This window comes from Mus musculus, chromosome 2 (genome assembly GCF_000001635.26).
Source record: "Mus musculus strain C57BL/6J chromosome 2, GRCm38.p6 C57BL/6J".
NCBI lineage: Eukaryota > Metazoa > Chordata > Mammalia > Rodentia > Muridae > Mus > Mus musculus.
Genome location: NC_000068.7, coordinates 138,817,605 through 138,838,365, shown reverse-complemented (window position 1 = coordinate 138,838,365; position 20,761 = coordinate 138,817,605). Strand labels below are relative to the sequence as shown.

The 20,761-nt window shown below is 42.0% G+C and overlaps 1 non-coding gene across 1 annotated transcript; it reads right to left on the bottom strand.

Moving 5' to 3' along the window:
* Positions 1–18,358: 18,358 nt before the first annotated feature.
* Mir1952 (microRNA 1952) lies at positions 18,359–18,437 on the bottom strand. Its single transcript, NR_035477.1, has one exon. It is a non-coding gene; the product is annotated as a microRNA 1952 (primary transcript).
* Between the last annotated feature and the right edge of the window lie 2,324 nt (positions 18,438–20,761).

Below are 20,761 nucleotides of genomic sequence, written 5' to 3'. Positions count from 1 at the left end.
CCACTCATTCATAAGATAGTTTCAACATAGAACTTAAAAACAAAAAACAAAACAAAACAAGAAACAGGAGCTCAAGCATAATTACCCTGCAAGGGTGAACAATGTCCCTCCCAGAAAATATTGATTATTAAATGAAAATTATAATATAAAGCAGGAGATACTGTCTTATGTCTCACTGGCCAGAAATGCCCCAGAGGTCTGTAGAATACATGTGATGTCCCTTTGTTACCCAACCTAAGTAAATGAAAAGACCCTATTTCTGAAGACAGAGCATACTTTATCTACAGGACTTAGAGAAATTCATCTCGAGCCCAACAGGAAACTTCCTCCTGTGTTATTAGACGCGTTCTCACGACCGGCCAGGAAAGACGCAACAAACCAGAATCTTCTGCGGCAAAGCTTTATTGCTTACATCTTCAGGAGCCAGAGTGCAAGAAGCAAGAGAGCAAGCCCGCAAATGGCGAAACCCCATCCCTTTTTAAGGAGAATTATCCTCCACCTAGGATGTATTACTCCCTGATTGGCTGCAGCCCATCGGCCCAGTTGTCATCACGGGAAAGGCAGAACACATGGTGGGAAAACTGCCCCTGCATGTGTGCAGACTATGTTTACCACTTAGAACACAGCTGTCAGTGCCATCTTATAATGGCAAATGTGAGGGCGGCTCCTCACAGATCCCCCTTTTCTTTTAATAAGAGCAATAGGCCACCCATATTAATGAGAGTGGAGATAGAGGTCAAATCCCCAGTGTGCAGGTAAAGGAGCCGTACACATAACCTCCTCCCAGGCTCATCACCCAGAGGGGTCCTGGTCTGGTCCCGTGTTGTTTTTCCTGGGGGAAGGACACTTGAACACTCAACCTTCTTGAAAGATGACATGTCTCCCTAGAATAGGCTCATATGTGCCGCAGAGCCTTTCTACTGCAGTGCTTAGCCTTGCAACTCTCTCGGGCTGCTGAAGCACACTCACTCTATCCCGTGCAATGAGGTGCAAGAGCTGAATGGCCAGCGACCTATTGCTTAAGCATAGATAACCATATATCAGGGGGAGCACCATGTTCTAGAGCTGCAAGCGCCTGGGCAATAACCACCTTGTCTCTCCTAGTTTGGGCCTTAAGCTTACAGACCAACCAAAGAAGCAACACTAATCCACAGCGAAGTGTATCTCCACATAATCCCACCCCCATCCATTCTTTAAAGAAGGAAAATGCTGAGGAGATCCAATTGGGTAATCCTTTGGTCAGGAACAGGTCCAAGCGCGTGGAGTTGACCTGAAGTCTCAATTCCCGAAGGATCTGTTCAAATTCAGCCATCCAATTCTGTAACATATACTGAAAAAGACTTTTTGACAAATTAGCTGCCCTAGTAAATTTAACATACTGAATGGAAGTAACACACAATCCCGGAAACTTTTGTTCACAACCCTGCTGAGTTATTTGTCATAATACATCTAGTTGTATCTGGACAAGATCTATGAGTTGATTAACCAGCATGAGACCTCTCTGTATCTTGACATTAGCTGAGGCCTGTTTATCTATGACTGTAGTCACTGAGGCTGACAAAGTGTTAATGGTGTCAGTCGTCTGGACCTGTCCAGACAGAGCCAAGGCTGTCTGAATTAAGGCCAAACCCAGTTCCCAGTTAGTGGTAAAAAAGCAAGAGAATACTTGAGCATTATACATCACCGTCATTGGGAGTGGAAATATCGACATTATCCCCCAACGCTGCTCTCTCATTGGACAAAATAAGGCCCAAATGCTGCATAATATCCCTTCCCCAGAGGTTAACCGGGAGTGGGAGCACATAAGGTATGAATTTCCCTTGCTGCCCTTCAGAGGATTCCCACGTCAAGGCAACGGAGCTTATAGTGGGACATGATTGATATCCTAGGCCCTGTAATGAATGAGATGACTCTGTGGTGGGCCATGCTTTGGGCCACCAATGTGTAGAGATTATACTTTTATCTGCTCCGGTATCAAGGATGCCTTCAAACTCTTTTCCATTAATCTTAAGGCGGAGCTTAGGTCTATCATTCAAAGATACAACCAAATAGGCAGAATCATTTCCTGAGGAGCCCATTTTCTTTATCTCAGGTCCTGCAGATTTCTCCCTGGTATTATCAGGGAGGAGCAGCAGCTGAGCTATCCTATCTCCTTTACTAATAGAAAAAACGCCCTTGGGGCTTGAGCACAGGACCTGTATTTCAGGGGAATGTTGACAATCCATAACTCCAGGGTGGACTACTAAGCCCTGCAAGGTGAGTGAACCCCGGCCGAGAATAAGGCCCATGGTTCCCGGGGGCAAGGATGGTATAGGCTCCACTGGCACCGGCTGAATACTCATTTGAGGCATTAATAGGAAGTCGGAGGCGGCACGCAGGTCCACCCTTGTGGGTCTTCCTGGGTCGCCTCTCTGACTGCTTCCTGGGTCCTGACAAACCGGTTCCCATATCTTTGAGGGCCCTGGGACCGAGGGCCCGATGACCCGTTTTTTGGCACATAAGCTGATTGACTATCAGGTGGGGGAAGAATTCTGCCCTTTATATCCCTCACAGAGCGACACTGGTCAGCTCTATGATAACCCTTGCCACACTTAGAGCAAAGAGTGAGAGTCCCTCCCTGTTTACCTGGAGCTCTGCAATCTTTCTTAAGATGCCCAGGCTTCCTGCAGTTAAAACATGTCCTCTGATTATTTCTGCCCATGGAGCGGTTTTGGGATTGAAGGATGGCAGCCGCTAAACCTGCATTGCTGAGAGGTCCCCCAAGCTCTCGACAGACCCTGAGCCAGTCTTGTAAGCCTTTGTTCTTTCTTGGGGCTATGGCCGCTCGGCACTCCTTTGTGGCTTGCTCATAGATTAGCTGTTCTATCAGAGGCGCAGCTTGCTCTGACTCTCCAAAAATACGCTCTGCTGCCTCTGTCATTCTGGCCACAAAATCTGAGAAGGATTCCTGAGGTCCCTGGATTATCTTTGTTAACTGCCCAGTGGTTTCACCTGCTCGAGAGAGCGCCTTCCAGGCCCTAATAGCCGTGGAAGAAATCTGGGCATAAGCTCCCCAATGGTAGTTTGTTTGATCAGCAGAATAAGCTCCCTGACCCGTTAACAAGTCAAAAGTCCAATCTCTCTGCTCTGGAGTCAAAGCAGCTGCGTTTGCTCGGGCCTGCGCTTGTGCAGCTTCGTGCCAAAGCGCTCTCCATTCCATATATTTGCCCATACTAGGGAGAGCGGCTTTTACAACCGTTTGCCAGTCAGCAGGAGTTAGTGCCATGCCGGCAAGCCTGTCTAACTGCACCAAGGTAAAATTAGCATTGGTTCCGTATTTACGAACCGACTCGGCAATTTCTTTAATTTGTAAGTATTCTACCGGAGCGTGGACACGCCCACCCTCGGCTCCTTCAAAGACCGGAAATGCCTGTTGTATTTTCCTTTGTTCCTCTCTGGGAATGAATGAGTCTGCGCACTGCCTCTCTGCGCACTGCCTCTCTGCGCATCTCTCTGCGCATTGCTGACGCACTACGCAGGGCGGGGGCTCCGCATAGGGCGGACCTTGAAACCGACTGCCCTGAGGCCAATCAGCAAACTGGCCTTCGCCAGCCGCTTTTGGCTTCCTTAACTGATTAGCTAGCACTTTACCTGGCTGGTACCCTTTTTTCTCATAATGAGCTGCTTCTTCCTCCCAGTCTGTTTCCTCAGAGGAGAATTCTTCATCTGCTTCAGAGCTACTAAGAGCTGGCTCCCCGAGCCCATCCAGCGATGAGCACAGGCTCCTTTTCCTAGAGACCTCCGCTAATTGATCTTTCTTCTTTTCCCTTTTTCCTCTTTTTCTTCTAATCTCTCTCCAGGTATTCCTACCTAACCTTAACTTTTCCTCGGGTTCAAGACCCTTGGAAAGGCCTGTATACTTATTTTGTGCACCATGTTTTCTCTTTGCTCCTACTCTCTCTCCCCGCTTTACTTCTGATAGCTTGTCCTGAATTTCCTCTAGAATCCGCCCTGCCTTAACCACTTGATAACATGTGAAAAGGAACAAAAGGGCTTTTAACACTAGAAAAAGTTCAAGGCCAAACATACCTTATAAAGCTATTTTCCACTTTACTTCTGATAGACTGTCTTGAATTTCCTTAGAAAGTTCAAGGCCAGGCTTACCTCGTAAAGCTATACTCACTGGTACTCTCGTTCCCCAGCTGAAAAGTTCTGAATTCATACAGTTGAATCCTTCTTAACAGTCTGCTTTACGGGAACCTTTATTACCGCGACCCGCAGTTCTGGTTCTGGAATGAGGGATCTTCCTTGCGCCAGTCCCGAGTTTTTTCTCGTATTTTTTCGTCCCAGGATTTTTTCTCGTCCCGTAATTTCTCGTCCCGTCCCGGGTTTCGGCACCAATTGTTATTAGACGCGTTCTCACGACCGGCCAGGAAAGACGCAACAAACCAGAATCTTCTGCGGCAAAGCTTTATTGCTTACATCTTCAGGAGCCAGAGTGCAAGAAGCAAGAGAGCAAGCCCGCAAATGGCGAAACCCCATCCCTTTTTAAGGAGAATTATCCTCCACCTAGGATGTATTACTCCCTGATTGGCTGCAGCCCATCGGCCCAGTTGTCATCACGGGAAAGGCAGAACACATGGTGGGAAAACTGCCCCTGCATGTGTGCAGACTATGTTTACCACTTAGAACACAGCTGTCAGTGCCATCTTATAATGGCAAATGTGAGGGCGGCTCCTCACACTCCTGGCTAGATTTCACAGTGATGGAAGGCACTGTGCAAATGATGCAGGGAGGAAGATGAAAGTGGTCTTATCCATTGCCGGCCCTGCATGCTGCAATACTCACCTGTCAGACAAGTTTTGCCCCCTGGTCCAATAGTACCAAAACTGTTATGGGAAGACAAATGTTTTCTAATTGGATTTGAGCCTGCTCCAGAGGAAGGAATGTCATGCCTAATACTGTAATACTGAACAAAAGCCATGGTCATAGGCTCTATGGCAGAATCTACTATTGTTATTGTGCTAAATTGTTATGCTGTCAAATTGCCTTCTAAATATTTAGTCTCAGACCCACAGATTGAGATGCTCTTAACGTTGATTGGAGAAGCTTCGTTTTGCAGGGACATCATTCAAAAGAGAGATGCAAAAGTGATCAAACTTGATGACGAGGACTGAGTGCTCAGCCCTGAACAGGACTATATATAAACTACCCTCCACCCATGTATTGCTTACAGGAACATTACAGAAGACAAGGCACACAGGATAACGAATGTAAATACTGTCTTCAGGACTTGACAAGGCTATTACAGTCATGAACTCACAGCAGCTGTGGCTACCTGCACAAGAGATATAAAATCAAGCCAGACAATTTCACATCAGATGGGGTAGAGGATCACCTGGCCCCACCCATTGTTGAAAAACAACAGGCAGTGGAAGGTTGCATGGTCAGGGGAAGGGGGAGTATTTTTTGTTTTTGTTTGCTTTTGTTTGTTTGTTTTTGTTTTTGTTTTTTTTGAGGTTGTGATCACTGGTATGTTCCCCATGGTCCAGTGGATGGCCCTATACACATGCACATATGAGCAACACTAGCTGTATTTAATAAGACACACACACACAATCACACTACACACACACAAACTATCACACACACAGACACGCACACAAATGTATATATGTAGATGACAAAAATCATAAAGTTGGGAGGAACTTGAGCGGAAAATATGTGTGGTATATAGAATCATATTTCATTGTATACATCTATAAAATTCTAATGGGAAATGTAAAGAGATAAAAATAATAAGCAGAAGAGAGAGTGATAGGCAAAGATACTCAAGTCAACCTCTGCTTCCTACATGCATGCATAGATAACCCACATACACAATTAGAAACTCAAACCAGATTCCTTTGCATATTTATCATACTTTTTATTTTTCATGAATTTTTAATTCTCATCAAAAATGCATTAACAGTTCTGTTTCACTTCAGCCTGGGGATCCTTCACAAGAGATACTCACATCAAAACAGTGGAAAGTCTACCTCAGCTACAAAGTTTCAGTAGGTTTAGAACAGAAACTCATGGTCTCACTTCAGAAGTAAAGTATGAGTTTATCTTCTGAAACTTTCCTTCCAGAAAGAATTCTGAAGAAATTCAAGAACTATCTTGAGAACAAATAATCATGGTCATGAATCACAGTGAAGGACAGTGAGGTCTTCATTCCTGAAGATTTACATTTCAAGCAATATTTACTTTTAACATCAAGTTATTCAATATTGTTGAGAAACCTCTGCAATGATAGCAGAAATTGACATTTACACCCAAAGAAAGAAGTAATGATGTATTATTTATGATTGCTGCACACAGAAGTTCATCTAAGAAATCTATGTAGACAGTGTCTACATTCTCAGGCTTCCTTCCACTTAGGCTTCTTCCTGGGTTGGGAAGTGTAGGACAAAGGTAGAATGTCTGTGACAATTGTCATTCCTATCCTAAGTAGGCCTACTTTTATTGTGTCTCTATTTAAGAATATTTTGACCTTTCATAAGCCTACTCTAAAGTTCTACCCACATAAATTTTGATGTAATGGGTTTGGTGAGGGTCTTTAAATTTAGAGACATAAAAAAAATGTCCTCCTATACGTAATATATAACATAAACCAATGAAAAGTTAAGCCTGAACTTAATGGCATGCATAATATGATGATTGCTTGGACATGATGGTTGACATTCACTTTAAGGTAACCAAGGAGGTCACCAAATTAGAACTGTGCCCATAACTGAGAAGTGTCTTGATGGTCAAAATTAGGCAAAGGCTCTTTGCTAACTCCAAACTTTTAGAATTAATCCACCACAATATTCAAAAAGTATTCATTTGGTTCAAAGTAGGAAAGGAAGTAATGGTGAGTTTGACAATACGAGAGTAAATACATCTCTGATAAAAATGAAATAGGAACTAGAAAGAGTAAAGCAGATAAATGCAGTGCTGGTGTTAATGTAATTGAGGCACAGTAGAAGAGAGAGAGAGAGAGAGAGAGAGAGAGAGAGAGAGAGAGAGAGAGAGACTTGCATTAGAGATACAGCTATAAAGCAAGCATCCATGGGAAAATGGGGATGTGGAGTACAGTGTGTAATATCCTCAACTTTCAAAGTGATATGTCAACAGACATTATGGAAAGCTAATAAATCAAGAAATAGTAGTTGTGCTTATGTGAAGCTAGGGAGGTAATCAACCCATGAGGAAAAAAAAAAAGAAGCAGAACTGAGCCCAAAGAGAAAAAAGATGTATCACAGCTCTTTCATTCTCTGGAAATTCTAAAGCCACACACTCATTATTTTTTGCAGATGAAGTATAGAAATAAATGAATAAATGATTGAGAAACATATTACATTGATTTACAGCTCAGCATGGAACAGAGAACATCCATTTATAACTCTGATGGTGAACAGAGCTGAGGGTAGAAAAAAGTTTATCAGAAGTATAAATTGCCAGCCATCTCTGGGATACAGAATAGTGAAGGAATCTGGGTTCGACAGGTGTAGACAGAGAGCGGTCTGAGCTTGGAATCCTGTCTTTGCACTAACATTAGAGATATTGGCCTGCCTGAGGCACTGTTGCATAGGGAAACAGAAAAACCCAGACAGATACACCCAAACTTATCGTGGAGCAGCTGTGTTATGTTCGGGTCAATTCTGAATAATCAAGACGACATGAATCACATATGCAAATCAAGTAATTCGTGTAATTAAAGGAAAATGAACTGGGGATAAACAAGAGGATGGGCCCTTTCAAGGGTATATACAAGAGTCCAATGTCAGTGGCTTCACTTAATGGAACCCACGAGGGATACCTTGGAAGAGTGAAGCCAGTGAAAAATGTGGAGCTAGGAGAAAGTTTATCACCTTCTAAACTGGGTTTTGAAAATGAACAAAATATTTCCACAAGATGTACATTTGCAAATAGAGCCTTCAAATTAATACACACACACATACCACAGATACACATAGACATACCCACACACACACATACACACACACACACACACACACACACACACACACATATACCACAGATACACACACAAAGGAGTGCAGAGCTAGTGGTCAGAGTGAAAAATCACAACAGTTACCCTGCGTGGTAAAGGTGGCAATACAGGGTGATCATAAACTTTGTCTCACACTACTTTTCAGGCAGGTACTTTTAAGCTCAAAAATTATAATAAAACAAAGAGAATGCCAGGGAGTAGTTATACTAGCATAACAAACAAAAGTATCTTCATTCTCACTGATCTGAATGGGAAGTCTAGCATTCCCTTCAATTATGAATGAAAGCAAGCGATCACAAATGTGTTGGTTATCTTTTACTTTTATATCCATAGAAATTTTAGGTCACTTGGTACCATGTTCTTCTTGTCACTGTCTTAAAATGTGGTTTGCAATTAGTGTTTCTTCAATAAATAGCAAAGTAGGTTTTAGACTGACAACTGGATCTAATTATTTGAAGTACTCACAAATAAACACTTACAGTTTTTCAGAGTTAAACCCATTAATTTGTATAATTAATGTGTGCTAATAAACAAGAAAAGAAAAAGCTATATTGGCTAATGATGAACAATGTAGCTCAGCAGTAGAGTGTTTGTCCCAAGGCTGAAAGGAGAAATATAAAAACTGGGTGAGCAGGGGTTATCATCTGTGAATTGGAGTCACCTCCATATATTCAGGTTGTGAGTACAGAGTAGTTGGTTGTAACTGCTGTAGGGACTAGTCTATCAGCTCCCCCAAGCTGTGCACTCTTCTCTGTGGGGTGATATTTTCTATAAATGGAAGAATTTTTTCCGACTGGGACAGAGGAGCTGAATTCTCTGTAATTTCTTCTTGGGTTATAAACATTCCATTAGTTTCTTTAAGTGTATTATTATTATTATGTTATTGTATTTATTTACATTGCAAATGTTGTCCCCCTTCCTGGGCTCCCTTCCACAAACTCTCCATCCAGTCTCCCCTCCACTTTGGCTATAAGAGGGTGCTCTCCTATTCTTTCACCTACTCACTTCTCTAGCATCCCCCTACATTGGGGCAACAAACCTCCACAGGACCAAGGGCCTCTCTTCCCATTGATGCCAGATAAGGCCATCCTCTGCTACATATGGTGGCTTAGTCCCTGGGAGCACTACGGAGCAGGGGGGAGGGGTCGGGCTAGTTGACAATGTTTTTCTTCCAATGGGTTTGCAATCCCTTTAAGCCCCTTCAGTCATTCTCCTAACTCTTCCATTGGGGTCCTAGGGCTCGGTCCGATGGTTGGTTGTGAGTATCTGCATCTGTCTTAGATGCTGGCAGAGCCTATCAGAGGACAGCCATACCAGGCTCCTATCTGTGAGCACTTGTCATCAGCAATAGTATGGGGATTTGGTGTCTGCAGATGGGATGGATCCCTAGGTAGGACGGTCTCTGGATGACCTTCTTTCAGTCTGCTCCATTGTCCCTGCATTTCTTTTAGACAGGAACAAATCTTGGTTTAAAATTTTGAGATGGGTGGGTGGCCCCGTCCCTCAACTGGGAGCCGTGCCTATCTACTGGAGGTGGTCAAAAACACTCCTCTAGGAGCAAAACTTACTAAGGCAGGGTTCACCCTAAAATATCTTCTCTCTTAATTAGTACAACGTCAGCTTATCAGTGACCTTTTATCATCTTCAAAATCTCCTAACCATTCCTGTAGCACATGGCTCAGACATGGAATATTTGCAGCTCCCTAATAGCATTTTGTGAGATCTCTCCACCAAGGAGTGGATATGCTGGGATATACCACCTAAGTCTTCATTGTATACTACCCCTCAATAAGAGGTGAGGACAGGGATTTTGAAGCAAGATCAGAACTTGAGGCCAGTTTACTTTCCTTTCAGCTACAGTTCTAGTTCAAAAACAGCTTCAGTGTACTGGATTTTTTTTTTCATTTCACCAGGTGATTGATGACATATTTTACCTAGATGCCCCAGGATCTGGCACTCAACCTCTGGCAATGTCTTCATGTTGGTAAATCACTCGTTTAACAGGTATTAATTGAGCTTCCTGGAGGAAAGGATGGCTGGACTACAAAGTGAAGCAAATGTAGTTACATGATGATGGAGAAAAGGCACAGAAGCCACAGATACCTGAGGCAGAAGTGAACAAAATCAGCAAATGAGACCCAGTGGTTGATGCTGCAGAGAGAGCCAGGGAAGAAAGGGTTGGAATGATGCTCCAGTCCTAATATCCAGAGAGAATGCAGGCATCTTTGTAGGATGGACTCTGACCTTCATTTTGAAAAGAACATTCAAGCTACAAGATAAAAGGGGAGATGGGAAGGGGAGAGAGGGCAACACATAGCCTGGTGGGAGCTGTGAAGAGGCCCTTTGTCATTCTGCTCTTGCAGTGTGCAGCAACATAATGAGAGATGAAGGGAATGCTCTCTGTCTGCCCTGGCTGACAGAGCAAAATGTAATCACACGTGACCCCTAAGCACTTAAAATCTGGCTACTAATAGTAAGAAGCTGAATTTTAAGTTGTACTTAACTATAATTTACTTAAATGCATGTTGCAAAACTGGGTGTGGTACTTCAGCCCTGTAATCCTAGAATCCAAAGGCTGGTTTAATGCAAATCCATTCTTGTCTGCATAGTGAGTTCATGACTAGCCTGCATTATATAAGAAAACCTAGTTTTAGCTGCATCCCTCTACTCCAAAATAAATAAATAAATAAATAAATAAATAATAGGATTAAATACTAGGATTATAGCTTAGTAATGGAGTTCTTGTCTAGTTTTGGGGTTCTATTGCTAGACCCACAAAAGTAGAAGTAATCATTTCTATGGAGTTAGGAGCATCCATCATAACCAACAGAGAGCCTTAGGAAAGAAATGGTGTACTGTGCTACACACTTTTACAGTTGAGAGATGTATAAAGAAAGCAGTGTCGTACTGATGAAAATTTATAGAGTTATGTAGGCATAGCTTGGGTATGACTTTGGATGGGTAGATGGAAAGAGAGCTGACAAGTGCTGTGCCTGAGTTTCATGGTTAATCACTGGGCACTGACTCCTATTTAACCCTTGGAAATATTTCTTTCTTGACAGCAAAGGTCAGCTTACAGATATCCCCTAATAAAGGGCACCTTATCCTGTTAGCTCGGGGTAAGTGCAGCAACATTTAGAGAGAATAGGGGAACACCAGGGCCAAAAAGGGGGAGTGGGTGGGTAGGGGAGTGGGAGTGGGTGGGTATGGGGGACTTTTGGTATAGCATTGGAAATGTAAATGAGCTAAATACCTAATAAAAAATGGAAAAAAAATAAAAAAGAAAGCTTGAAACAGAAAGAGGCTGAAGAGTCTAAGTCCTAGAAAAGCAGAAATGGGTTTTTGTAGAAGTAGATTCTCTTACTTAATGGTTATGCCTAAGGCCTGTACTCAGCTGTGGTCTGTCCTCATATTCTGCTGAGTAAGTCTTTAAGAGCCCGGAGGCTGATTTGTATTAGTTTGACAACTCTGCACTGGTATGACTCATCAGCTGAGATAGAGGGTTTAGGTGTCACAGCGACACTGGGGTCCAGACCTGACAGCTCATGGGTTTGAGGGATGACAACATTCCCATTTCAGGGATGGAGACCATCCTCATCACAGAGAACTGCTTAGGTATCCATGAAAAGAACCTACATTTTCCTCCTCAGAAAATCTGATCTACACTAAAATGTCAAATTCAGAGCTACAGCATTAAAGCTGAATTCAGATTGGAAAATGCTAAAAATACAATCACACTTTAAAAACCTCTACAAATGAATCGACTGATTCTGTAACCCTGCTTGAGAAACATCATTCAAAGTAGGGCATATGCCTAATGTGCTTGCCTCAGCTTTGCCTACAAAGAAGCAAAAGCAATGACTTTGCAATGATTCCACTATATCAGGAGATGGAAGGCTATTGAAACTAGCCCTGTGTTTCTGATGGAGGGGGGAAAGTTTCTATATTCAAAGCCTATACTGAAGATTTGGGTTTAGAGGAGACCAAAGAAAATGCAGTTCTTTGTGGAGGCTGACACAGTGATCAGGCCTCAGTCTATACACACTTTTAAAACACTACCCTAATTCTAAAATGTAATAATTCTTCTTCAGAGATGTGAGTCATGGCTATGCAAACGCCTGCCTCATCATGATTAGCTTTCCGGATCTCAAGTATTGTGGGATACAAACAGAGATAGGTGCTGTTAAAACAGATGCCTGGAATTCCTAGTTGGGTCCTAATTAGGAGAAACCTCTAAAGAATACTTGTGCTAATTCAACTAGATGAAGAGGGGGAAGAGAGAAAGAGGAAGGAGACAGGAAGAGAGAGAGGAAGGCAGGGAGAAGAAAGGGATGGGAAAGTGTAAGGTAAAAAGTGGAATCTGAGCTAATAGCAGGGGCATTTGCATCTTTGTTCTCTGCCCTTTGGATGCTGCTTCCTTGGTGATGAGCAGACAGCCCCTTCCTATTAGGTTTCCAAACACGCAAAGTGACTTGCTTAGGAGTAAAAAGCAAAACTGAATTTTAGTGAGATCTAGAAATCTAAATATTAAAACCTACACATTTGTTGCACGGTGATGTTTACGCTGCCTTAAAAGCCGAAGGTATAGATGCTGTGTTTGTGTCCTGTATGTACAAATACAGGTCACAAATGCATGTAAATAACTGAAATGCCAGCAAAGTTCCACTGAAATAACAATGAAACTGTGGGAGTTTCCCCTCACTTGTTCGCTTGTTCGTGGTGCTGCCTCTCAGCTGCTCCATTTACATATGTGCATTTAGAAATGACTTTAAAAAATGTTGGAAGAGAAGGGAGAAAGAATTGATGAAAAGCCAGGCAAGAGGAATGTCTCCGGTTCAAGGCACTGCACGTTGGATCCCAGAACAGTCTGGGTACATATAGGGCAAAACCTTGTCTCTAAAATACTATGAAAACTACCTATATATTAAATAATTCGTGTTGGAACAGCCCATTGTCATCTCCACTGACTTTATTAATAATTGTTAAACTTTACCCTTTTTTGCATGTTTGAATAATTTGAGAGCAAGAAAGTTTAGTTATCTATGTAATTTTTAAATCATAGAAGCCTAGTGAAAGTATAAAGTACTCCTTTTAATTTTCATATTTCCTCCCAGGACTCGAAAATACCCACAATATGCAAATATATGCAAGTAGTTTGGTATTAACATATTGACCCAGAAGCATTGGCCTGGAAAAAAAATAAACATAAAAGCCAGAGAGTGCTTTTTGAAGTACCAGGAAGAATGAGAATGTTGGCCAGCTGCCTGGCGCTCAGCATTTGCTTACTTCCGATATTTTCTCTATGACACGGGGACATGTTTGTTGTCCTACCCCACTGCTGTTTGCAAGGCACAGTCCTTTTCTCAAGAGAAATTCAGTGCTAGACCAACTATGGAAAAGTTCCAAATTACACTCTCCTCTGAATGGTTTCATATTGCTATTTTTAAGGAAAATCTCTAAAATGCATAAAATTTTTTCAAAATTAAGATTTGGTTTCACCATTTTTTCAAAAACAACTTTTTAAAAGATATTTTCTTTATTTACATTTCAAATGCTATCCCAAACGTCCCCTATACCCTTCCCGCCCCCACCCCACTCTTCCCCCACCCTGCTTCCCAACCCACCACATCCTGCTTTCTGGCCCTGGCATTCCCCTGTACTGAGGCATATTATCTTAGTAAAACCAAGGGCCTCTCCTCCCATTGATGGCCTACTAGGGCATCCTCTGCTACATTTGCAACTAGAGACATAAGCTCTGGGGGGTACTGGTTCATTCATATTGTTGTTCCTCCTCTAAGGTTGCAGACTCCTTTAGCTCCTTGGATACTTTCTCTAGCTCTTTCATTGGGGGTCCTGTGTTCCACCCAATAGATGACTGTGAGCATCCACTTCTGTATTTGCCAGGCACTGGCATAGCCTCACAAGAGACAGCTACATCAGGGTCCTTTCAGCAAAATCTTGCTGGCTGGCATGTGCAATAATGTCTGCTTTGGTGGCTGATTATGGAATGGACCCCTGGGTGGGGCAGTCTCTGGATGGTCCTTCCTTCTGTCTCAGCTCTGAACTTTGTCTCTGTAACTCCTTACATGGGTATTTTGTTCTTCATTCTAAGAAGGAATGAAGTATCCACATTTTGGTCTTCCTTCTTTTTGAGTTTCATATGTTTTGCAAATGGTATCTTGGGTATTCTAAGTTTCTGGGCTAATATCCACTTATCAATGAGTGCATATCATGTGAGTTCTTTTGTGATTGGGTTAACTCACTCAGTATGATATCCTCCAGATCCATCCATTTGCCTAAGAATTTCATAAATTTATTGTTTTTAATAGCTGAGTAGTACTCCATTGTGTAAATGTATCACATTTTCTGTATCCATTCCTCTGTTGAGAGACATCTGGGTTCTTTCCAGGTTCTGGCTATTATAAATAAGGCTGCTATGGACATAGTGGAGCATGTGTGCTTATTACAAGTTGGAACATCTTCTGGGTATATGCCCAGGAAAGGTATTGCTGGATCTTCCAGCAGTACTATGTCCAATTTTCTGAGGAATTGCTAGACTGATTTCCAGAGTGGTTGTACCAACTTGTATTCCCACCAGCATCTGCTGTCACCTGAGTTTTTTTATCTTAGCCATTCTGACTGGTGTAAGGTAGAATCTCAGGGTTGCTTTGATTTGCATTTCCCTGATGATTAAGGATGTTGAACTTTTTTTTTCAGGTGCTTCTCAGCCATTCTACCAAATTCTTCCTCAGTTGAGAATTCTTTGTTTAGCTCTGTACTCCATTTTTAGTGGGGTTATTTGATTTTCTGGAGTCTACCTTCTTGAGTTCTTTATATATATTGGATATTAGTCCCCTATCTGATTTAGGATAGGTTAAGATCCTTTCCCAATCTGTTGGTGGACTTTTTGTCTCATTCTTGGTGTCTTTTGCCTTACAGAAGCTTTGCAACTTTATGAGGTCCCATCTGTCGATTCTCGATCTTATAGCACCAGCCATTGCCGCTCTGTTCAGGAATTCTTCCCCTGTGCCCATATCTTCGAGGTTTTCCCCCCACTTTCTCCTCTATAAGTTTCAGTGTCTCTGGTTTTATGTAGTTTCACTTTTTTATCTTTTCATACTTTTGATCCCTCCAACCTTCCTTATAAATAGACCTTTTTGCTCTCTCTCTCTCTCTCTCTCTCTCTCTCTCTCTCTCTCTCTCTCATCTATGACTTTTTTCCTTTAATTGTTGTTATACACACACACACACACATCTGTATCTGTATCTGTATCTGTATCTGTATCTGTATCTGTATCTGTATCTGTATCTGTATCTGTATCTGTATCTGTATCTGTATCTGTATCTGTATCTGTATCTGTATCTGTACCTGTACCTGTACCTGTACCTGTACCTGTACCTGTACCTGTACCTGTACCTGTACCTGTACCTGTACCTGTACCTGTATCTGTATCTGTATCTGTATCTGTATCTGTATCTGTATCTGTATCTGTATCTGTATCTGTATCTGTATCTGTATCTGTATGTGTAATGAAAAGGTCAGTTCAGGACCTTTTTGAAAATTCCACCAGATGTTCTCCTCTGGAGAGGGAAGGCTAATTAACATTCCACAGGATGGACTGGACCTGCAGGTAGGGGAGGCCTAGACCAGGTACACACATTCGCAAGACATATTTTGCCACCTCATTCCCCATAGACAAATCAATTTAAAAGTCACACTGTTCTGCCAATCACAATTTGCCTAATGGCTGCTACTCTGAAAAACTTTATAAAGACTGGCCAAATAAATGGGCTGGGAGGTGGGGGATTACCATCAATCCTTCAGGTGTAGAATGGCCCCAACTCATTGGAACAATAAATTCCTCTTGCTTTTTGCATTGATTCCCAGGCCCATGTGGTTCACTCAGCGGGTCCCCTGCTAAGCTAAGGCTCACTAGAGTCTTACAGTATCTGTGTCTATGTCTGTATCTGTAACTATATCTGTATCCATATCCGTCCATATCTGTATCTGTATGTAGAAGAGTGGTTCTGATGCTTTGATTTAATTGGGAATTTTTATTTACTGATGCTGAATGTCCTTGCCCCCAGCTGGTTTTTGATCTATCAATAAATAGATAGTCCCAATGGCTCAGTCCCAATGGTTGAGCACAGGGTAGGACACAGAGTTTTACAGGTAGGACACAGTGAGAATCAGGGAACTGAAAATGAAGGAGGGGGCACAGTAGTAGCAGGAGAAAAGGCCATGCAGCCATGTGAGTTTTGGGGTAAGTGGCCATTGGTTATTTCCTCAATTGGGCCTAGGGTAGCAGGGAAAGGTTGAGGAATGTGAGTCATTGAGTTAGCCAAGGCATTTCAAGATTAACTGGAATGTGTATGTTTTTTCTATTTTAGGATCTGAGATAGCTCCTGAGTGAGAGAAACTTAAATCAGTTTAAGTTAAGAATGTGTATGTAAAACAATACAGGGATGGGGGATGGGATAGGGGATTTGCAGAGGGAAAACCAGGAAAGGGGATAACATTTGAAATGTAAATAAATGAAATATCCAACAAAAATAATACACTACATATATATGTATAATATTTCTTGTATGTATATGATTTCAGAGCTTTGAAATGTGTTTTATCATTCCTACTGAAGAAGATACCTTGCTGTATGAAATAATTTAATAATAATTTGTCATTGATCTGCTACCTAGTCCTGGTACTCAGCTAGGGAGAAAGATATAAGCACAGCTATAAAATATACTTCATGCTGGAGGGGTTCAGAGTTTGCTGGGAATTCCTTGAATTTAGAGATCACATAAGCTTTCTTTTTTGCTTTGTGACAGTGTCTCTCTATGTAGCACTTGCTATCTGGGAACTCTCTCTGATAGACCAGCTTGACTCATACTCAGAGAGATCCTCCTGCCTCTGCTTCCTGAGTGCTGGAATTAAAGGTGCATTCCACTACAGAAAGCTCTTAAGCCAAAGTGGAGAGGGTATGCTAATGGGGAAGGAAAAGCCGAAGGTGGATCTTTAGAACCTGATCAGGCATGAAGGGGAAGGTGTTTTGTGCTCCAAGATCCTAGAGAAGAGAGAGGCTACTTTCTCCCATGGCTTCAGTGAGAGCAGACACAGGGAATCAGGCTCTTATTATCATCTATTGTGACTGGGAAGAGAGCAAGAGCCGCAGTGACTTCTAAGAAAGAAAGTAGGACAACTCTGCAGCCAAGAAGTTGCTGGACCTGGTTTGCTTTCCTCGATGCTTTTCTCTTAAGTGTTTGAGAAAAAAAATCACATTGTGTAGTCAAACAAGGAAAGGCCAGGGTCATCTGCATTCCCTGCCCTGGGATGGGAGCTACAGAGTTCCAAATGACTGCCTCCCAGCTGAGGACTTCATTTCCTGGACTCCCTGTAGGACAGAGAGATCCAAGGAATGATGGGGAAGAGCAACACATAAGCACTTTTCAGGGACACTGCTCTTATATAACATGCAATGTATCTTGGTGACAATTCTAACAATGTGGGGCTAGAGATACACTTTTAACAAAAGTCAGCAGGCTATGAGAGGCTGAAAGTGGCCCACAAACGTGTGTCTTCCATCCTCATCCTAAGAGGGTGTTTGGCTCATTATGTTCTAGCCATCAGCCACTTTCTTCTCAGTTACATGACTCACCATCCTCCCAAGTTCCATCCCCAGTGAAATGGCTTGGCTGGCAGCCTTTCCTGGGGGACAATCTGCCTGTGGATTTTACACCTACAACAATCTGGAGTGGAAGATGCTCACTCCGTGTGTGGCTATAGTCTCAGGTCTCTAGAACCTTCGGGAAACGTAGTTTTGAGAAATGGTGCTTATGAATTTAAAATTATAGTCAGGAAACTCTTTGGCATCTGAGATACCTGGATAATTTTAGAAGATGATGTGATCTGGTGACCGAAGTTGGAGGAAAATAGGAAGCCTAATCATATTCCAAGCTCTTTCACAGTGCTCTGCAATCCAAGTGCAAATAAGTTCCTAAATCTTTTTGCATTGTGTCAAGATATGCATATACTTAATTTACCTACATGCACAACACATGCATGTGTGCATGCCCAGGAACACTCACATGCACTGTCCTTTCAGACTTTTTCTTACAACATAAGGAGATTGCAGTCAGACAGAGAAAACCACAAACTTTGAACAGAAGAAAAGGATGAAGTATGTTATATGCTGCCTTGCAAAGAAGAAAAATCTATTTTTAGACCTTGAATTAGCATTAACAGAAGGCAGAAGTGGGGGATATGCAAGAACAGGAGAAGCAGCAGAAAAGCAGAGAGGGTTTATGAAAGCCTCTGTGTGCCCTCCCGCCCCCCCATACTTCCATCTCTTTTGTCATCCACACCTTGGAGCAGGAAATAAGCCTGCACAGAAGGAGGGTGGAGATCAATAAGAGAGGGATAGGTGGCTGCAATATTTGCCTTGTCTCAATACCAACATTTATTTAGACTTTGTGTTTCATCCTGTTTGTATTCACATCTCCTGAAAATGGACTTCTGGTCTAGAAGAACTTTGATGAGAGGATGCTCTGGGGCATGGGATATGGGCCTGTAAAGAAGTGAGGAAGTGGGTAGTGTGCAGAGTTAAAATGCTGCCCAACTTTCCAGCCAACTCCAGCTCAAACATCTGCTCTAGAGGAGATTTGCCTTCACGTTTGTACCAGTTGAGACCAAAGGGTCAGGCACTGTGGATGAAGCAACCATCTCCATAAACACCCCCTACTAGAGGCAAAAACCTCATAGTCTCCTGAGGCTAACATCAATTTAACTTTCAGGTGACGCCCCTGTTGTGAGCCAGCATCAACTTCAGATCGAGTAGATAGCCTAGAAAAACCTCAGACCTTTGTAGATACCTAGTGTTTCAGATGAAACAGTATCAATGTGGGTTGCCTCTTTACTGTGGAAAACAAGTAGAAAAGAGAAAGCAGAAAGAAGTTCAAGTCAGGATGAGAACCTTTACCTCTTTAGAGTCTATGAGTATTCTGAGGGGCTGAGAGAGGCATTCAGCTTCAGTTTTAAACCTTACTAGCCCCTACACCCCTTCCCACACATAATTTCTTTATTCCTATGACTTATCTACTACCAGGTGAGAATTTAGAACATGTTTATTAACACACATTCTTTCTTTCTTTCCTTTTTTTTTAGTATAAAGTAGAGTTTATTCAGGGCATGGGAAGGAGTTGAGAGGGTAGTAAAGACAGAGAAAGGGAGAGAGAGAGTAGAGGACCAGCCATGAGCACCTGGAGAGAGGGGGAGGGGAATGGGGAGAGAGGAGGAGCATGAAGAAGACGACAGAGTGACAGCAAAAAGGCCAAGAGAGTCATACATTATTTCTTGATTGCCTTTGGGTCAACGAAAATGCCCTTGTACCTTGTCAGTCTAGAGCAACTATGTTTTATTCAAGGGCTACTGTATTAGTTACTATGACCCTATCAATTTACTCTTAAGAGAGCTTTGCATAGTTGGTATGGTGATATGGGATATGGGAAAATAATCTTCTCTACACATATGCTTCTACTCCTGACAACTTCCTAGCTCTGCTTCTTCACAGGCTGTTAGTATTTGTGTAGTTAGGGTCTCTTCTGCACTCAAACTTGAACACGTAGGTCACCTTTACTGTCTAGTCTCTGTTGTATAAATATATTAGATCTGTTTAGTGCAATGTTTGTGAATCCAAGGTCTTCACTTCTAGGACCATTATTGGAAACCCTACCAGCTTTATCAAGTAGAGAACATGCTGACAAAAGAAAGAGCGACTCACAGATGGAAGGAGGATAAGTCTTTGAACAAATGCCTGGTACTTAGGAAGCCACAATACACTACGGTGAATAAAAATTATATTTCTTAGTTGAAGCCACTAACATTAGGAGTTGGTTTCTGATACAAGTAATGATTTTTAAAAAGTGGGAATATGTATATATCACATAGAACAAAGACATGTTCTCTACCAGTCTAGTCTTGGTTTAATCCATGAGGGCTCGCCTCTTGAGTTGTGGGAATACTAATAGTCTATCTTAATATAGATTACTCGGTGGTTAGGAAATGCTTCATTTGGGATTGTCAGGGGTGGAAGGAATACTAACAGTATTTTGTTGGTGGTTACTGTGAGAGAGGAAAGTCGTGAGACCCTAATAACCACCTATATCTGGAGATAGGTTTTTTTTTAGCACAGTAATGAATCTCTGAGTAAAATTACCTTTGTGTCTCACTCCCTTGGACTGAATCACTATTGAGACCCAGCATGATCATGATCCCAACAAAAATTGTAATATTCAGGAATAAAGTTGGCCAAGTAAGTGAAAAATATTCTACAATGAAAACTAAAAAGCAATGGAAATGAAAAGTGATAGGGCACATAATCACACACTTACACACACACACACACACACACACACACACACACACACACAGTTTCTCATATTCAGTATTATAAGAATTATTATTATTATTACTGCAATGTTTATTTTATTACTTTAAGCAATTTTCAGAATCAATGAAATCTTTATTAAAATACAAATTACCTTCTTTACAGAGTTTAAAAAAATCATTAACTTCATGGGAAACAGATTGACTCTGTATATCCAATGCAATCTTAAACAAAAAGAGCCACATTGGAAGCATCTCAATACTGACTTAAAAATACATTATTGATCCATATCAAACACATTGCTTGGTGGTAGCACACAGACACAGTGACAAATAAATGAAACAAAAAGCAATGGCAG